The 18,858-nt window shown below is 46.0% G+C and overlaps 2 long non-coding RNA genes across 2 annotated transcripts in view; one reads left to right on the forward strand and one right to left on the reverse strand.

The window, feature by feature from the left end:
* LOC107316406 overlaps nt 1-18,858 on the forward strand; it is a 57,492-nt gene that overhangs the window by 5,288 nt on the left and 33,346 nt on the right. Inside the window, exons 4-5 of the long non-coding RNA XR_004307926.1 lie at nt 9,799-9,948; nt 17,497-17,589. This is a non-coding gene — a long non-coding RNA (uncharacterized LOC107316406). The remainder of the gene's footprint in view (nt 1-9,798; nt 9,949-17,496; nt 17,590-18,858) is intronic.
* On the reverse strand, nt 6,113-13,096 carry LOC107316408. The gene is made up of 3 exons (XR_001556330.2): nt 13,012-13,096; nt 11,752-11,836; nt 6,113-6,200 (listed from the first exon to the last, which is right to left on the reverse strand). It is a non-coding gene; the product is annotated as an uncharacterized LOC107316408 (long non-coding RNA).

An 18,858-nucleotide genomic window follows, 5' to 3' on the forward strand; every position in this document is an offset into this window, starting at 1 on the left:
GACTATTGGTTGCAGTACTCCCTGCTCATCATCCTAATACCTGGGGAACTTTCCTCTCCCTGGGCTCTAGAAAGGTGCTACCCCTTAGATTGGACATTCCCTTGGAAGAGTCCAACCCATCCCATTCTACCTACAGGGACTGTCCAAATTCGAGGCACAGATTTCCAACTTGGGCTCTGCACAACCAAAGGGAACCAAACCATTCAGTACTTTTGAATTATTTTTTCATAAAACCCTCAGATATTCTGATGATGAGCCCAGAATTGCTTGTTTTTAGCTGCTAATAATCACAGAGATACGCCAGCATTGGGAACAGCCTGCACTGCCATCACATCATGGGAAAAGTGGCTGGCTGAACAGTCAAATGCCTTCATGTAGATGTTTCTGAATACCCTGTTCTGATCTGCTCAAAACAGTGATGTTTATCATGTAACTCCTAAATACTGTTGATCCAGCTGTTGAAATCCTGGCCCATATACAAGTCAAGCTGGCTTTATCCAATTTACTCTTTTCTACATGCCAGGGAGAAGGAATGTGCCTCTGGTGTTTTGAGAACATGGATTTCTGATGATACCTTGCTAAAATGCTTTTGATGGGGGCTCTGGCTTCTTGCTTCCTGGGAAACTTACTTCACTTTGCACTGACTTGCACAGAAAAATATGTGATGGCAGTTGGAAGAACTTGTACCGTGCTTTCCATCCCTCTAACAACCCAGATGCTTTTCCCCTGGGCAGCCTTTTTTTCCTTCAAACTCTTTGAGGTCAGACTTTTAAATGACTTCCTACTTGTAGAATTTCCTCCATTTTGTGCTGTCCAAAGAACTGACCATAGGGTGAGGACTTACAATCCACAGCTGGCCTGATGTCCTGGCATCCGAAGCACTGTGAGTGAAGCTGGAATTGCACAGAGGGGATTTCTGTGTATTCCAGAGAACAGGATCTGCCCTAGCAGTGTATGTTGTTGAGGCACATCTGCTTTTGTCTAAGCTGAAGTCCATATGCCACACCCCTTCCTAATGGAATCATGATATTAATTGGAGCTGACAGGGAATTTCCCAACCTGGATATGCAGTGATTGGTACAGGCTGAAATTTCCAGATGAAAATACACTAGGAGACCAGAGGGCTGTTGCAAAATGATGTTGAAAAAGTACAAATAAATACAAAACTTCTGCTACAAATCTAACCTTCTTTTGCCACGTGGAACCTTGGCATCTTCTCTTATGGAAACACCCAGGGCTCCTTTACTGCAAGGGTAAGAAAAGAGGACTGCTGGTGGATGACAGCTAGAGCTGACTGCTGTCTGTGGACACCTGGCTTTAACTTATGGTTAGAGCAAAGCTGGTGAGCGTTCTGCTATGCACCGTGCCTGAGGTCAAATCTCTGCACCCACCATCAGAAGTGGAGGAAGGTGGAACTGAAATCAAATAGCAAGGTCATTACAAAGAAATGGACTGAAACCACATCCATTTCTGTCCCGTCTGTGACTTCTCAGCTGTCTGTAAGTAGTCAGATGGCTGCAGGGAATGGCAGGCATCTCTGCTGCTCCCTGTCTAGGTGATACAGCTCTGACAGAAGATAGAAATGGATGTTCAATAGACCTATGTGTGCAGCAAGGCCTTATTTGTATGCTGCAACACCTCTGTAGCAGCAGGCGTGTTCATGTGCTAACATAGTATCATGTTGGTACCAGTAGGTGCCATGAATTGTGTATTACACGATCACTGTAGCTCTTGCTTGCTGCTTACCCATAAGAAGAGCTTTAGGAATTGCATGTATTTTGATTATAAATGCTACAGATGTTCAGAACCTGCATGCCTGACCTTTTAGCAGCTCTTTGGCCTTAACACACAAATAATGATGAAATCTTGGCAGCTCCTTGCTTTTCTTAGCTTTTGGAAGCTGTAATATTACAGAGCATTGCAGGCATCTCAGAAAAGTGCTTATCTTAATGTATTCCAGCCTTGAGAATATTCTTAGATTATTTTGATAATCAGCCCTTCAATGGATATGAATCTTTGGCACTCCCAACCAGTTCTGTACCTTGGCTTGGCAAAGGATTCTTATTCAATACCCAGCCATCTTGTGCCTCGAGTCCAATCAGTATTCCTTATCTTCCTGCAGATGGTGATAATGACTTTGCAGGCTGTGTGGTTCTAAAGTTTCTCACGTGAAAGTAAGTCACTGAAGTCTAGAAATGGTCTTTTTAGTGGTTCTGCTTAGAAGCCCAAAGTGAATTCAGATCCTGAGCAGATCATTGCCTTAATGCTTCTTTTCCTATGTGCTTTTCCCGTCCTTCTCCATGTGGCCTTCTCTCCACCTGTGTCTTTCTGGTTTTCTTTTTTGGGGCTGTCACAGTATGGCTGTGTGCAGTTCCATTATTATCAAATTGCATTTATTACTGCAGAGTATCTGCAGTAACAATGGTATCTGTATCATTTTCCATCTTCTCCCTACCAAGTCTGGCTCTCTCTGCAAACCCATACAATGGGTTTCTGCTCAAAATCCATCAGGTGGCAGGGTGTAAAACCTCAGCACTGATAAATGTGGCAGACTGCTTGGCTGCTGTTTGCTTTAACTCCCAGTCCAGTTCACATGAGGTCAACTGATAGAGGACAGTACCAGAAGTAACTGAAGAGTTCTGAATAAATGAAGGATATGGGAGTAATGCCATGAGACAGACCAAAGACAGAAGATCTACTTAGGAATCCTCAGAAGGGCCTCTCTGTTTCCTAGCATGGCTGTGTCTGGATGGGGAAAAGGCTATAGCTTCCCTTGTGGCCACCTATAAAAGCAGTGCCCTGCATTTCAGTATGTTCCATTTACTAAAGTTATGTGGTATGTAACTCTTTTCCATTAGAAAAAATAAGTCTGCTCTTCAAATTAATAATTTCTTCTTTTAAAATTCAATTATTTTTTTGCAATACTCACTAGTTATTTATGTGTGTACCAGATCTGTGTGGGTTTGACGCTGACTGGCTGCATGTGTGTTTACAATAGCCCTTGTGTTATCCCAGACAGCAGCCTAAAAACACTTCCAAATTATTCCACATCAGAAGCAAAGAGGGTTTGGATAGGCTCCTAGGGGAAAGTCTTGAAGTGCTGCCCAAACCTCAGTCCCAGTGCTGTAAGTCAGGCACGTGGCTGATACTTTATCCACCCAACTTGGACTTTTGCAAGCTGTGGAGGGAATGGGAACTTGGGAGCAATTTTAATCAGTGATTTCTCGGAGATGGGCTTCTTCCTTTCCTTTGTCCTTTTTCCTTCTCTTGACACGCCTTGCATGCACTCTGTCTGTGCCCCGTGTGTTCTCAGAATTGATGGAAAATATGTGCACATAAGCACAATAGCAAGGCTGTGCTAAAACAAAACACCGCAGTGGATAGAGACAGACCTGTTTCCAATTTGTGCCTTTTTATGCTGATTTTGTGCTTCACTTGAATGCCTGTAGGTGGATGTGCACTAAGGACTTCAAACTCAGTGTTGTCATTAGGGCTTGGGGTTTGTTACTTGAATGCGGGTCCAAACTGAGATGGTGCTGTCATCAACAGCTGGTAATGCTTCAGCACATGCTCTAGGTTTAGTCCCCATAAGTGGTCATGGTGGTGGTGATCAAAGCTGTGACTTCTGCAAAGGGAAAGTGAATTTCTGCCCAACTGCTGCTCTTCTGAGTCCTCTTCTCTTGCACAGCTGTGTCTCCCACTGCCCTGGGACTGAGCGTGGCTGGGAGTTCCACTTCTGAACTTCCAGGTTGATAACCTAGAATGTGGATGAACAGCCCCTGAAACCAGTTAGCCAAAAAGCTTTGCATCCTTCTAGTAGGGCAGGATGTAAGGTAGGGCTGCCCTGCTATTTTGAGCCTAAAACTGTAATTCCCAAAGTGTAATGCATGGACTGGCAGCAGTTGGGCAAGACTGTGTGTGCACCTCTGACAGTGTTTCATTGGCCAACAGTGAGATTTCAGTTCTAGAAGTATCCGAGCTCTCTGTGTTTTAGCTGGACTAAAGATGGCATTGTTTTCCAGAGATGTTGGCATCACTGTGGCTTAGGGCTCAGTACCTTGAGCCAGCTCTGATCTCGTACATTGAGTTATTCAAGTAATGGCACGCTGTGCTGTTGGGGTGAAGATCACATTTAAAAAAGGTTATTTAGAACCAGCATACGCATTGATTTAGGAATGCAAAATGATTTTATTACTGTCTCATCTCAAAACCTTTCCCTTGACCGTCTGTTATTCTGAATTGCAAAATGTATTACAGAACCACATCTGTCATACTTTATAACGTGAGATAAGACATGCTATGGTTGCTTGCTTGCTCTCTCTCCTTCTCCCCCTGCTCCAGAGTAATGCAGGAATAATATACACAGTGTCAGACCTCAAATCAGGTGCATCACGTTTCGCCCATCTGAGCGCTGAGTTGGAAGAAGGACGTGCTTTGGATTGGATGGACAAAAAGGAGTCTCTCACCAGTGATTCTTCAGCTGGACATTGAGCAGGGGCCACACTCCCAGACTGGAAGAAGAGGCAAGTTAAATGTTTCATATCTCCTTAGCACTTGATTTTGCAGGTCTTCCCTTTGGCCAAGTAGAGATACGTGGACATTCATTGGCACTCATAGACATAGACTTAAAATGTCCTTGAAAGAAATCCACTCCCCCAAAGGCAGCCGCAGTCAGAATTCTGCAAAGCAAGCACTTAAAGCAACACCAGTCAAAAGATTTTTTGATTGCCTTCTATGTTGCTGAGGCTCCCAGCCCTTTGACCACTCAGTATGAATACATATGGGGTCAAGGAACACACTCTTGGATCCACTATTTCCCATAGGTTTTCCTGTAACAAACCCTGCAGGGCGTTCCCACCCCACCAGAAGGAGATGTTTGATACTTCTTTCTCCTCTCCAACTTTATAACAGAAATTCAGGAATTCTGAGCACTGAGTTAAAAGCAGCAATAATTGTTCTGGATCTTAGGCCAGTTCTTGTATTCATTCGGGTAATGAAGCTTTTATCGCTCATGGAGTAATGGTGCGTTTTTAGAGTATTTCACACCTACTTTAAATCTCAGTAGAGACCATGGAAGTTCTTTGGTCATGGCCACACGGTATCTATTGTTGAGCAGCCTGTTACAATGAATCAACCTAGATTAAGTGGCCAAAATTACCACTTGCAAAGGCTTCCCTGCATCCTTTCCCTAGGAGACAGCCCTACAGAGAGGCTGAACGCTGATTAAACACTTCTGTTCTAAATGGAGTCCAAAAAAATTCTGGCTAGAATTGTGTGCACCCAGAGATGTAAAGGGTCCGATGCATCGCATTGGTCTTCTTGAATCTCAGCTGACCTCTGCAGCAAAATCCTTCATTAGAGATCCTTCCATCTGCTTGATGAGGGCTTCTGTATTCTGGCCCTGAATTTCCTTGTTCTCTCCCCAGCGGTATTATCTTGTGAGTTCATTATTATTGCTGGCTGTAATTCACACTCCAAGATGCAGTGCTTGGAAGATGCAGCCATGCAAAGCCAGGGGTGCAGTACAGAAGCTTAGCCTGCATGCTTTCAGATACATGTGCTGCTGGAGAGGGCGGGGGGAAAGGAACAGCTGCTTTGTGACCTTTCCCTGCTTAAACAACAGCAATGGCTCCATCTTTACAAGGCCCTTTTGACCTGGGCAGACTGGATCCATCAGCAGAAGAGTGCTGCTTTGTGCCAGCTGGTTCTGCGGCCCCTCGGTAAAGCTTGTGGCTCATGAGAAATGATGAGTAGCAGCTTTGCTTGGTGGGGTATCTGGCTTTGATTCCACCTTCCACCACCAGGCTGGTTCTTCTTCTGTTGGGGAATACACAGATCTCAGTCAATCTCTTATGAAACTGCAAGCCAGTTCCAAAAAGGCAAATCAGTGTTTTCTTTTGAGAAGGAGACTCTTGGACAGCTTCACTTGAAACATATGAAAAGCATGGGAAATGCTCATGATGTCCTTCAGATACTTAGAAGTTCATTGTGATTCTGAGAAGGGGCTTATTTCTCCCTGCTTTCTATTGGTTCTCTATGTTATCATTCCATGTTGTTGCTGGAGATGGAAGCACATCAAGGCTGCCTTCTTGAAGCCCTTGCCATGAGGTGATGTCACCCAGGATTGCTTCTGGAGCTGCTGCTGCATGTAATGACAGCTCGAGGGTCTTACAACTTACTTGTGCCATGCTACTTTAAAGCTGCAGCACAGGAAGGCAAACAAAAGAGAAGATTAGACTAAACCAGTTGCAGAACACACGTGGCATGTACTTATGTCTTGTTGAAACAGAGAGCTGCAAAAATGCTACCCATGCATTAAAGAGAATGCAGGCTTGCGTTCTGAAGCCCTGCCTCTATTTGCCAGTCACACAGGCTGTATTCTGCATTACCAAGCAATACTCCATAACTTCTTTCAGCCCTTCCCTATGGCACAGAACATTTTGCCTTTCACCAGCAGCAGACTCATTGCAAGAGGGCACTGGGCAGAAGGTGGCTTGCTTCAGGTCTGACGCATGCTATGGAAAGAGCTCCTTGGGACCAAGTCACCAAGTTGGTGGCATGAGTCCCACTGTCATCTCGGGTGCTGCTAGGTTTGCTCCTCACTGGTTGTTGGAGAGCGCAGATTCTGTGCTAAAAATTCCTGATGTTTGTGGACTTTTCACTTAGTTATTTCTGGAAAACATTAGCTATAGCTTGGCACCCTGCCTAATGACTTGTAGAGAATGGGTAATTCACTCTGCTTGGGGAATTCAGAGGTTTCCCTCTCTTTTGTACAGTTTTATTTACAGAACCTCGTGCCAATCTAAGAGCTAATGGCAGTGCCAGCTTTCCATTAGAAAGCTAACCCTAATCCCCCCTTCTCACATTATCCAAACAAACCTGGTGTGCCACATTCCTCCTGTCTGCCTTACAGTGCAGAAACAGACCCAGGAAAGCTTAAGAGTGATGTGAAAGGAAGCAAGATAGGAGAGAGGGGAAAGCTGGAGGTGCTCAGTGTTGGGAAAAGGTGGCATGGTGCAAGTATCCCAGTGCTGGTAGTGTCAGCAAATGCTCTGGTGAGGCTCATAAAATCACTGTGGGCTTTGGGGTTAGTGGGCAGAGAGGTCTGAGAGTTGCCACTGTCATGTTTGGTCTCAATGGAAACCCTTCAAAATTACTTAATGTGAACCACTGCTTAAGAAGCCCCAAGAAATTTCTTCCTTTGGTTGAATGCTCTGAGTCCAGTAATAACTTCAGGCTTTACAGACACCCCTGAGTTTATTCTTCCCTGTAGAAGAAAATATGGGTATTAATGGTTATTTCTAATCAGTTCCTATTACAACTGACTTCTATTTTCATTGGAGTTTGCAGTGAGCTGAAGCCAAGCTGCAAAGCCCTGCGAGCTGCTTCCCCTTGGGGACTCTCCCAGTCTCCCCACCCTTTGGTCAGGAGCTGTCTTTAAGTACGTGTGGGTCCTTTCCTTTGAGTTCACAGCTTTTGAAGAGGTGCCTTAGAAAGACTTTTTTCCTCCTTGCACATAAAAAGGCGGGCTTCTCACCCACAAGTCAAGAACAGAAGACTGTAAGATACTCCATATATCTAAGCGCAAGTATCAAAGCTGAGTTCTGAATGAAAGGGCTCTGTGCTCCTTGCGTGGCTTTCCCCATCCTCCATAGATGAGGCTCTCTGTGCTCTGTTCTCCTGCAGCCTCCTCTGCCCTGCTTGGGTTCTGCTGGCACATAAATTCCTGAGATCGATGGGAGGGCACCGGATTTATGGTGATAAAGTACTGGGAAACTGCTAAAACCAAACCTCAGCTGGAGCAAAGCAGACAGATGGCACTGAGGCATCCTCCAGCCCAAGGACCCAACCCGCAGGCACCCATTGGTTTGACCCACTGTGGATGAAACCCACATCCGGATGGCTTTCCTCTTGACAGATGCCCATCCCACATCCCTCACAATGAATGGGGGATTGCAGAGTGTCTGTCAGGGCAGAATTTGCCCTGTAGTGTCAGTAACTGCTCTGACGGCCTATTTACGCTTTCATCTCCTCGCTGCTACCCCTGATTTATGCCGTTTGCGGTGCTGAGCGATGTGGCAGCTGCAGGGAGGAAGAGATGAGAACCAGAAACCCCGCAGGCTTCCTAGGAGAGATGTGCTCTCTCGTCATAAATCTCAGTTGGAGGAGAGCCTCTGCCTGCTCTGCCCGCACGGCTCCTGCAGCAAGGAAGGCTTGAGCACCCGATGTTGCTCCCCAAAAGGCGTCGTGCCTCTTTGTTTCTCTCTCTGCACTTTCCAGGAGCCAACAACTGTGCTGGCTCACCCCGTCGCAGTGTACTCAGCTGTCAGCAGCTCCCACCAAACAACATTCCCCCTCCGTCACGCATCAGAGAGCTCCCCAGGCATGGGCTGGAACGCGTTGCCATTACAAAGGAGCGAGGATTACAGGGAAATGTAATATCTGTCAGGTCTGAGACCGCATGGCTCTGATCAGTGCTCAGTGCCGTGCACCCGGCTGTACAAATTGCTGCCCTTGGAGATGTCCTTTGCCCTCTGGTTCTCATGGTGCTGCTCTGTTCATCTTGGTTGGGGGTTTTTTATGCCACTGTTCTGGGGTGCAGGAGCAAGTTAGTCAAATTGTTCCTTGTGTTTGTAGAATCACAGAATGGCTTGGGTTGGAAGGGGCCTTAAAGATCACCTAGTTCCAGTCCCCGCCATGGGCTGGTTGCCCCCATCAGGTCAGGTTGTCCAGTGCCCCATCCAACCTGGCTTTGGAAACCTCCAGGGTTGGGGCACACACCCTCTGGGCAATCTGTACCAGTGAGGGAAATGGGTACGATGGGTTTGGTTGCCAGGGCTGTTCCTAATAGGGGTGGGCTGCGGTTCCTCTTCTGCTTGGAATGGCAAGGTGGTGGGATGGAGAACACCTAGCCTATTCATCACATTGGCTCAGAAAGGAATGAGAGGCCTCACCGTGTGGGCTTTGGCAGCTGTTTTTCAGTGTTTAAATGAAGGGAAATGTCAGCAATAATGTCCTTTAAGGGAAAAACACACGGAGCTAATACCAATTACCTATTTGTGTGACCGTTCCCTTTCCCACTGTACTGAAAAACCTAACTAAGGAGTGGTTTTTTTCCCTGAATTAGAAGGCCTTCTCCCCTATGCTGTTTTCTCTGTCAGATTACCAGATTGCTTTTCCAAAGGGTCTGCAAGCAGAACTTCTATGGGCTGCACAGGGAGATGGTGCAGTCACCATCCCTGGAGGTGTTCAAGAAACATTTAGATGCTGTAGTGAGGGACATGGTTTAGTGGGAAATATTGGTGGTAGGTTGGCAGTTGGACTGGGTGATCTTAGAGATCTTCTCCAACCTTGGTGACTCCGTGACATTATCTCTGTGTAAGGGAGCAGACACAAAAATGAAACATGCAGATTATTTGAACTTGGTTAAAATTGGATGCTGTGGGGGAAAAAAAAAGAGTAGGGGTGTGTGTGTATTTTTTATTTTTTTTTTCCAACCAATCTGGTTTTTGGCATCAGAACTGGCCTAGAGAAGTGTGGGTGCCCCATCTGGAGGCACTCAAGACCAGGTTGGATGGGCCCTGGGCAGCCTGATCTGGTTGGAGGCACCCAGCCCATAGCAGAGGGTTGTAACTGGATGGGCTTTAAGGTCTTTTCCAAGCCAAAGCATTATGTGATTCTATGATCTCCTTCAGTCTGGTGACAATCATGGGAGAGGTTGTGCTGGACCTGGGATTTCACGCCTGGTTCCTGCTTGGAATTGCTCAGCTCGTGCACTTCAAATGTTTCTGCTTACAGAAAAAGAAAGTTGGATTGAAATGAAGAAAAGCGATGTGGTGTAGCCCAAGACCTGTGCCTGGGGAGCCACGTCCCATCTCTTCATGTGATGCCATGAGGCAGATAGAGCTCATCCATCACTCTGAGGCATGTGTCTGAGCCTTCTAATTAGTGAGTATAACCGGAGGTTTGGAGCTTAAACTGGTTCTGACCTGTATTTTTTAATTAAGGTATTTTTTTTTAATATAACCCCTGCTTCGGGTCATCTGATAATACTAATCTGGACATAATTCCTAACCTCCTTAACCCAAGACTGTTACTTCTGCACTTTAATGCCAATCTTAAAGAAACATTACCCCATAAATTAGACGCCAGGTACCAAAGGGAACCGAGCCAGCTGCACATTAGAATGCTTTTAAGGAATAATTGGATCAGCCCTGATGATCGGCTCCCAGGCATTCTTGGGCCTCCCATAAAAGCACAAAACGCTTGTGTTTCTCTTGTTAATGCTGCCTCCTCCATGCTCTGGCTGCTTGCTATAGGGTTGGAAGGGATCCTGTCTTCCCACTATACGCTGCGTGGTGTTAACAGCTGACACCCAGCAGAGAGAGCATCTCCAGATGCTGTTCTGGAGAGAGCTGAATGACCCATATGCCCTTACGGTCACCTGTCCTGCTTCTGTGTTGGAAAGCCATGGGGATGTGGCTGGTTTTGGTTGCACAAGGTCTCTGAGGCATCAGATGCACAGAGACAAAGCTCTGATATGTGTGCACGGTCAGACATCCTTGATAAGCACTGCCTGCATAAAAGCATTGTGGAGGAGACTTTGTTCCTAGCAGACAGAACAATCAATGAAGTGAAGGGATCAACAAAACAAAACTGAGCGCTGGACAGTTTTATGAGAGACTTTTTATGGGGTTTTACTTATCCTGTGATACTCTGTGCATAGCAGAATCACACTGAGAATCACAAGGAGAAATGCTAATTCAGGGTTTTATATATGGGAAACAGCATGCTAAGTGCATTCCTTAAGTCAGTCCAGAAACCACCTCCTGCAAAAATTCACAAAAAGCACATGAAATGCCTTGTCAGGCTTGGCTCTTTTATCTGAGAGACTTAAAGTGTGTTCTCCAGAGGAAGAAAGGTTGCTGGTGGGTTTGTTTGTTTGCTTGGTTATGGATAAAGATCTTTCGAAGGTGGCAAAACACCCCTGTCCATCTGACAGAAGGGTAAAAGCCCCTCAGCACTGCAGGGCTGTGATTTCCTAGAGCCAGCAGGGGCCCTTGATTTCAAAACCCAACTCGGAGTGTATGCCTTACAAATGTTACGTCCTAAGGGGCTTCTTCCAGCAGTGCCAATGAGTTAGAAATGGCCTCTGGTGCTATATTTCGGTTCTCTTATACTTGTAAGCAGGTTGCCAGCACAGCAATGGAGAGTGGCAGTGGCAAAATGTTGCTGCAGATTGCTTCTTGCCAGCTAGTTCTGCTTGCCTTCCTAGGAGTGAGCAGCATGGAATCATAGAATAACCAAGGTTGGAAAAGCTCTCCAAGATCATCCAGTCCAATCATCCACCTATCACCAATATTTCACCCTAACCCATATCTCTCAGTGCAACATCTAAAGGTTTCTGAGCACGTCCAGGACCTCTCTCATGGCACTGCAAAGGACAGAAAAATTTCTACATCATCTTAAATGAAAAAGAAAAAAGGAATGGAATGGGAAGGACAATTTGAATGAAAGAGCTCAAAACTCCAAATTGTTCCCACTAGTTCTTCAAAGTACAGTGTTTCAAACATGCATGGCTCAATTTACCGCCTTTTTGATGGCAGGAGTGTTTACAGCACATTCTCTGCATTCCCTTGCCAGAAGCTCTGTAAAATCAGACTTTTCCCCCTGTATGTGATGCAGAGAATAGCTCGCATCTGGAAAATTTACCTTACAGCTGAGCACTGAGCTCTTCTTACAGCAGCTTACCTAATGGAGATGGCAGCCACGGCTGTATCCACGTGCATCGCTGCTCTACAGGTGTGGGTGTGTGGATGAACTGCAGTGATGGAGTCTGAAGGCAGAAAATGGGTATTAGGTTAATGTTTTTTAAAGATCACAGAGTTTAGAGCACTAGCATAGATGTCCAAAGGATCTTGTGCCTTTTTTTCTCAGCTTTTGCTAAGTGCCTGTCTGTTGTGCAGTGCTGGTTTCCTCCTGAGTCCTTTTTTGTTGGACTCCAAGTAGGAATTTCTGGGTGAAAACACAGCCTGCTCTAACACAAGAGACTAGGATGGGCATCTCTAATGATTTCTCCCTCCTTTCCAAGCTTCAGATCAAATCTGTGTCCTTTCCCACAAGTTGGGAACTGAGCCCAGAGGGTGAAATTCCATACGATTTGCCAGTTAATTCCACCTTCATTCCTGCATGCTGCTCAGTTGTGAGGTCATAATTGGAGCTGATGCCTTGCACCAGCCTTGCTATGCAGAAGGAGGGGTCTCTCCTTCCACATATACCTTCTCCCATCGAGACAGTAAACATATAGATAAATAGGTAGATAGATGGTAGTTAAAACTACTCTTCCCAACTTCTGTGTAGTTGCTACCGTGTCTCTTGATGATAAACGAGGGTGTCACGACTCGTTATGTCACATCAGACAAAGAGAGGGAATAATAAGAGCTGATGCAACACAAAATAGAAGAAGAAGGTTCTCTGCGCACCAAAGAGCACATCTGTTTTGTGGCATAATTCAAATTAACCAGGGGTGGGGAGGGGGAATTCACTGCATCTCGGGTGTCTTCCATGGTGACACGCAGAGTAGAAATGCAGTCTTGGGAAGACTTTATGAAAGTTCAGCAACCAGAGTAGTTTTAAATTGATATTCCTGATATCAGATACTCTGATAGCAATTTCCTTCACTTGACTGATTCTGCCTAATTTGCACTTGTGCTGATTGCAGTTTTATAAACAGGAATTCCCAGGCTGTGTATCTCCCTACCAAGGGAGGAGATGTTTAGCTTTTCACCTTTCTCCTGGATGGTGTTGATTTGTCAGTGCAAACCAGGAGCCTGGAGGGAGGTTCTCCTGGGGAATTGAAAGTTTAATCCCTGAGGATATGGCAGACTCTATCCAGGACAAGGGGGCACGATATCTTGAAGCTTGCTGCAGATGACAGCCCGTCCTTGCAAACCTCACCGTCCTCTCAAACACAAAGCTGTAGGGAGCAGGAGATCAGGAGGAGGGACTCACCCTTTGAAGCTGTGACTGAAGTTGAGGTTCCCCATCTGTCATGAGACACTTTGCTTCTGGGAGCTGAAATAGCTATGTCGCATCCCCTATGTCAAAAGGTAAGAAAAAGCTCTCTAAGTACTACTTTATCATATCTCTTGTAGCTTACAAATGTAAAGTAAGCTTTGAGCCTCTCTGAGCTTTGCAGAGATTGCAAAATCTTGTAAATTCTCCCTGCAGAAACCTATGGCAAAGAGAAATCTTCATGGCTCAGACTAAAGCAGCCCTTTTGGAGCTCCCCAGTGGGCTGCCCATTGCAGAAAACCACAGGAGCTGGACCCACAGCTGGGCCTGTGGGTCTCAGATTAGGCTGGGTTGCTCTGGAGAGATGGATTCTTTGCCACAGGCCAGCAGGATGAGCAGCAGCAAGTCATAGCTGCCTCCCATGCTTCAGTTTCCCCAGTTGTTGAAATGACAGCAATGATGCTCTTTCTTATTTGGCGCTCCAAGTCTCTTCAGGCTATGGTCTCACCCAGAAATACCTCATTATTTTATCCCGATTACCCTAATAAGCACACAGTAGTGTAGTACCCCATCCCTGGAGGTGTTCAAGGCCAGGTTGGATGGGGCCCTGGGCAGACTGATTTGATGCTTCGTCTGGAGGTTGGCTGCACTGCCCACAGTAGAGCTTGGAACTGGATGATCCTTGAGGTCCCTTCCAGACCAAGCCATTCCTTCAATCTATGATTTACTGGCTGGTGATTTTAGTAGCAGCTAGCTGTTTCTTGCCATCCTACACTGGGATGGCCAACTGCACACGGGTTCTTCAGTCTCCTGATACTTCCAAGGCAAAAAAACTGAGAATTTTGTCTGTTTTCACTTTTGCCAGTGGTTCAGACAATTCATCCCATCCTTGCTGGATGGTCTGCGTGGAAATGTACCTTACAATGCACAGAAATATTGTAGATAACATCCAGTTTTCATCACAACTTGTGTGTGGCTTCCCTCTCCACTGCTCCTTCCAGGTTTCCAGTGTTCGGGGCTGGGAGGCAGCTGGAGGCAGTCATCTAACCACTCTGCCTTAACAAAGTGGAGATTTCCCCTTTTTTATCTTCCTTGCTCTAGTCCTGCACTCCTTCTGTTTATCTAGTGCTGGCTTCAGTGCTTCTCGGACTCTGATTTAACTCACTAACCTGGCAAAGAGGCATCCAACAAAAACACTGAATGCTTTTCTGCTGGGTGCTTGAGTTAAAACAGCTCCCATCTCTGGAGCCTGTTGCTACTCGCATTGCTGGCAGAATTCCTGCCTGCTTCCAATGGGAGCAGACATTGAGTAGGACCCACAGACTGTGTCCATCAGCCCGCAGAGAGGTCCACCCCAAATGGCCTCCTGTGATGCCATAACCACACAGGAGCCTGCTTGGGGCAAGCCCTTCTACATCCACACTGGTCTCTGGTCATTTCTCTCACTCAGCCTCATCCCCGCTGTGATTCCTACTCTTCTCTTCCTGATTTTTTGGGATTAAGCGATGTGAGGCCTGTTTGCCTTGGGCTCGCAGCCATAAGCACCTGGACCAGTATATTGAGCTTTGGGGTATTCTTCATAACGTGTGGCTTAAAGGCAGATTTATGTCAATTGCAGCCAAGTAGTGCTCGGTTTCACAAAAACGCAGGTTCTTCCCCCAGTGCTGAGAGACAAGGAAGGCTGAGCTGCTCAGCCACAACCTCTCCTGGCCATCCCAAATCCCTTCCAGTTAAACCCACAGCCCTCCACCTTGTGTGGTTGGTTTTAAGGAAAAGCCTTTTGAGGTTGCAAGCTGAGCTTTGATCAGAACAGGAATGCAGTCTGCTCCACCTTCAGCCCACCTAGAAACAGATTCATTTTTTAACTACCAGGTAAATAGATGGTGTCGTTTCTTTCATCCCATGGAAAAACACCCCAAAATCTTGCGTGTGATGCTCAAAGCATGGGGAATGTCTCTGGTGGCTGAATGTAGCAGCTCTCTGCTGAACCCCCCAAGGGCTTTTCCTAAGCATGGAAGGGACTAATCATCATGTTGTTCTGGATTGCTTTTCCTCTCGGCTGGTTATCAGAGGGTTTGAATGGGAACACAGCTCCAATTAAACTGGGAAAGATTGTCTTGCTGGGTGTGCAATCTCTGTTGGATGGCTGGATTCAGAGGAAGAGCTCTTCACATGGCACAGAATGAGGGTTGAACGGATTTAATGTGTTGGCAGTGAAAGGGCTTTGCATGTGGGAGTGCAAACTGGTGTGGAGTGGAGCTGGTTAGAGAAAGGACTCTGCTTCCCTTTTAGGTGAGAGTGTATATAGAGGGGCCCCATAATCCTCCTATTTCCCAGAGAGGAAAGGGGAGGAAGATCGACAGTGAACACGTAGGTTTTCTTTTCCCAAGGGGCTTTCCTGGATGGAGTATTTCAGTTTCAACTTTTCCTGATGGCTGCAGGAAGCGAGTTTAACAGACTCCCATGGCTTGGCTATTCAAGTTTTCTAACATAAATACCTAACTTGTTCAAAATGACCTTCCTCCCTTAAACAAAGTGGAAATCATCTGGGGAAAGATTTTGATTTTATGCTTTTTAAGTTGGAGAAATTCTCCTTTCAGCTTTCACATCAAGTATGCTCTTACCCCCTCTCTTGGGTGTTTTGCAGTGCCCCTGAGCTTGGCCCACTGCAGCCAGCTACACCCCAGATACTTCACTGTAGGCTGGCTAGTTTATGAGAGCGAATATAAAGCAAACAAACAGAAAAGCCCTTCATATTGCAGCATCCACCCTGTTTCTGGTGCATATGCTTAATGCCGAAGTCATATGACATATCCCAATGTAATTTCTCTCTCCTCTGGGCTCTTGTGTGGAAAACTGAAAGTGGTGGAGGAAAAAAAAAACAGTTTTACAGGCAAAATGATTGTGACAGAAGCTACCATGTTGTTTAAATCGTCTTCTGGTCTGTACTTCTTAACAGGCCAGCCAACATGAGTTTATTGCGATGGTGCTCTTGTGTTGAAAGAAAGGTGGGTCTCAGGCCAGGATCAGTAGAATCAGCTATAGAGGGGTGCCATAAATACAGGTATTGTGTTCATCCCTAAACCTTTGCCCCATCACATGCCTCCAGGCAATCTGGAACAGAAACAGAAATCTCCAAGTATCGTACTTTGTCAAACTCCCTTCTTTGGGGTAATGGAAAGAAGGAGGCCTTGTGGGATTTGATTCCTGTGAAAATGGCACATGTTTTTCATTTTTGCAGAAGCCCAGTGTAAGTACAACTGCTAGACTTCTACAATAGGAATTTGTTAAGTGTATATGATTCACAGTTCAGATTGCTGCTTAGCTCCAGCAGGGATTTCTGAACAGCCGTTGCAGTGCTGAGGGCTGTCACGCATGGCTTGATGAGGAGGAAGGGTGTGCTTCCATGTGCCTTGGCACTGCCTTCCCAAAGGAATATGCCAGAGCAGGGAAAGATGTTTGATATCAATCTTTTCCTGCAGTCATGAGGATCTAATCTCCCAAGGGAGTGGTTGGGCTGGAAGTCAAGCTCCAATAGTTCTGTGCTTTGCAGGGTGTAACGCGTACCCACCTCCATTAATCTAATCTCTCTTCCTCTGGCTGGTGGCCATCCCCTTTCCCTACCATGCAGCACCAGATGCTGCACATTGGGATACTCCAGTTGCTGAGATATGCCCCTGGTTGCATCATCCCATCTTGGTTACTTGGTCACATCCATTTTCCTCTCTTGGTGGTGAGCTGGGACTGTCCCTAGCCTGGTGTTTCCAGATAGACTGGTGACATTCTTCATCCATCCGAAATCAAGGGATCATCCTATCAAAGCATGCCCTCTCTGTGTGGCTTCTGTTTGTCACTTACCACCCCCTTTGGCTTGGCTGGAGGAGCAGATGTTAAAGATCTCACCTTGCAGGGAGGCAGTGAGAAACTGCTTTCTAAACAAAATCCTTCCTCGTGTCCTGTAGTTTCCTGAATCTGCTCATTTGTATACTATAGATATTTATGTGTCCCCTCCTGTATGTGTATGTGTGCATCTATAAATATATGTGTGGGTGAGCAGATGTATATATACAGCGCTTTGCTCTTGTAAGAGCGTGTTCATGTTGATTCAACTATAACAGCAGTGCTGGGGTGAGAAAATGAATCTCTATCAGGGCTTAGCCTTGCAAGTATCACTATTTTTTTAATGTTAAAATATGAGAGGGTGGTGAGACCCTGGCATTGCTGCTCAGAGAGCTGTGGGTGCTACATCCCTGGAGGTGTTCAAGGCCAGGTTGGATGGGGCCCTGGGCAGCCTGGTCTAGTGCTTGACCTAGTGGTTGGCAACCCTGTCCATGGCAGGTGATCTTTGAGGTCTCTTCCAACCTAAGCCGTTGTCTGATTTTGCAGGGATCAAAGGCTGGGACAGCATATGAGTGGGAGAAAATAGACTCTATGCACCAGTCCGACTTTATTGTCTCTTATGGCTGGCCTGTGTTTCTGCAGGGCAGCAAAAAGGATGGAGCAGCACAAGGCCAAGCATCAAGGCAGAAGATGTGGAAGAGAAGGAGCTCTGACCCATAGAGGAGCAAGAAGCTGGTGAGAAGCTGGCACCACCTTGGTGGATCTATGGGTATATGGTCTGTAATAACCTAGCTCTGCTCTTTTGGGAATGAAAATGTGGGGCCTGGCCCAGGGATGTCAAGGCAGATGCCAAAATGAGGCGCTGCCAAGGGCATTTTTCACATCTGAGAATCTCCCTTCCCACTGGGAAAGATGAGGCAACTTTTCCCTGTCTTCCCATTGGAGTCTCAGGTTTGCTGTTATATGTTTAGAGGCGGGTTTGTTTATTGCAACTGATCTAAATATTGTGTAGCGTGTGTATTCAGATCTGTATGTAAAAGCAGCGATTGCTTGCTAGTCTATTTTTTCTCCTGCAAACAATTTGCTCGCTTACTTCAGTATAAATCAGGAGTGTGTTCTCCAACATTGACAAATTCTGGGTTCATATAACCCCAGTGGAGGAAGAACTGGGCTCTGTGTGTTTATAAACAGTGAGAGAAAACATATATCTCTGCACACAGAGTTTACATTCCTTGTGGGCTCTCTTGCCATGGTGTCCAATAAAAGGAGAGGTGAATTTCTTTCAGAAAGCAATGGAAACATTTGGCTGGGTGGCACCATCACCAAATCCCGTATGCAGGATTCAAATGATGTCAAGCTCAAAGCAGCAGCCCTGTTTATTTTGTGTGTTTGCTAGGGGCTGACAGGCTCCATGGCTAAATAATTCAATCAAAACCAGGCATGAGGGCTCTTAGAAAAAGGCCTTGAGGGGCTGGAACTTGTTAATTAATTTGGAAGGTTTTTAGCACCCTCTTTTCATCATGGCTGTCTATCCCATGCAATTCTTAACTCACTTGGAAGAATATTCACCAGGTTCCTGGCAGAGTGAGATTCAGATAAATGATTTTGATCCTTAAATATTACTGTTACATGCTCTTCCTGTTCCCATTCCTTCACTTTGTGTCCAAGCTGTTAAACACAGTGACTGGTGAGTTTGTGTCCTGGTTGTTAGGTTATAGACAGGCTTCATCTTAGCAGTGGTTACAAGCTGGCTGGAGATGGGGAAAGGGAGAAAACAAACAAAAAGCCATAAATAGTTCATGCGTGCATGGAGACTAAATAGCGACTTCCTCACCCAACAGTTCTGCACGACCCTCCCATCTTTCTAAAGAATTAACGTGTCATCAGAACTCCAAAGAGTCAAAGAGCAAGAGTCAAAGAGTCAGCAACAGGATGCACAGAGGACAGGCTCCTCGGTGCCCATCCCAAATCCTTCCAATGGGCAATGTGCCACAGAGCTTCACT

The sequence above is a fragment of the Coturnix japonica genome, chromosome 7 (assembly GCF_001577835.2).
Source record: "Coturnix japonica isolate 7356 chromosome 7, Coturnix japonica 2.1, whole genome shotgun sequence".
NCBI classification, from domain to species: domain Eukaryota; kingdom Metazoa; phylum Chordata; class Aves; order Galliformes; family Phasianidae; genus Coturnix; species Coturnix japonica.